This window comes from Myotis brandtii, unplaced genomic scaffold (assembly GCF_000412655.1).
Source record: "Myotis brandtii unplaced genomic scaffold, ASM41265v1 scaffold12015, whole genome shotgun sequence".
Taxonomy (NCBI): domain Eukaryota; kingdom Metazoa; phylum Chordata; class Mammalia; order Chiroptera; family Vespertilionidae; genus Myotis; species Myotis brandtii.
This window is the reverse complement of record NW_005354181.1, coordinates 12327-13629: the sequence shown is the minus strand read 5'-3', so window position 1 is coordinate 13629 and position 1303 is coordinate 12327.

The following is a 1303-nucleotide window of genomic DNA, read 5'->3' as shown; positions in this document are numbered from 1 at the left end:
TGGAGCTGCCCATTGACCTCCTGCCACTAGTCTTCTAGTTCTCCCTGCAGCTTCTGTCTCCACTCGTTCTCCCTGTGCACCGCCTCTTCTTCCTCTTCAGTAGAATCCCAGGGGGGTCCCTAGCCCAGAATTTGCCTAGGAGTCTCCTATTCTTATTCTTTTATTTAAAAATTGAAAATATATATATTTTTATTGATTTCAGAGAGGAAGGGAGTGAGAGAAAGGGAGAGGGAGTGAGAGATAGACACATCAATGATGACAGAGAATCATTAATTGGCTGCCTCCTGTATGCCCCATACTGGGGATTGAGCCCACAACCCAGGCATGTGCCCTGAATCGTGACCTCCTGGTTCATAGGTCAATGCTCAACCACTGAGCCACACCGACTTGGCTCTCCCTCCTTATTCCCATAGCAGGGGGACAGCGACTCAGTCTAAGCATCGAGGCCCAGTGTGTGGTGCCATTTTCCCGTGGCTGTCCTGGTGGGCAGGGTCAGGAGCTGAAGAAGCAGACAGAGGACAGGGGCAACGTGGCAGGCACAGGCCTGGTGCAGTGAGGGGTGGGGGGAGAGAGGGGCTGCCTAGTATCTAATTTCTATATCAAGGCCTGGATGTCCCTGGAGGAGGTTGTGGGCCAGACAAGTACCTAAGGAAACACACTGTCTAGGCACTAGCAGGGGGAAGTGGAAGTCTAAGCAGACTTGCAACATGAATGATCTCATTCCCTGGGTTGAGTTCTTGCTCATTTTCTGCTGAACCAGTAGCAATTACACCCACAATTGCTAGCTCCCCAATGCCCTCTGAGATTTTACATAGTTAACATCTCTGTTGACAGTGAACTCATATATATTGTCATGAGGATCATATTAAATTACTTTGACCCTAATAGTACAGGCCTCAGTGAGAAGTTGTGTAACATAGTTAAGAGTGCTGGACTGCCCTAACTGGTTTGGCTCAGTGGATAGAGCGTGGGCTTGCGGACTGAAGGGTCCCAGGTTCGATTCCGGTCAAGGGCTGCTGGAGTCCAACCCCAGCAGGTCCAGGGGTCCCCAAAGGTGTGGACGGAGTCTGGGATGAAGGAATGACACGGAGACAGCGTTCAGTTGATCAGCAGCCTAGCCAGGATCTCTAGCCAAGTTCTGGTTAGGATCTCCAGCCAAGTTCTGGCTAGGTTCTCCAGCCAGGTTCTCCAGGTTCTCCAGCCAGGTTGGGTCGCCAGGTTCTGTTTAGGTTCTCCAGCCTGGTTCTGCTGTCAGGTTCTTTTGCCATGTTCTCTCGCTAGGTTCTGTCTCTAGGTTCTGTGT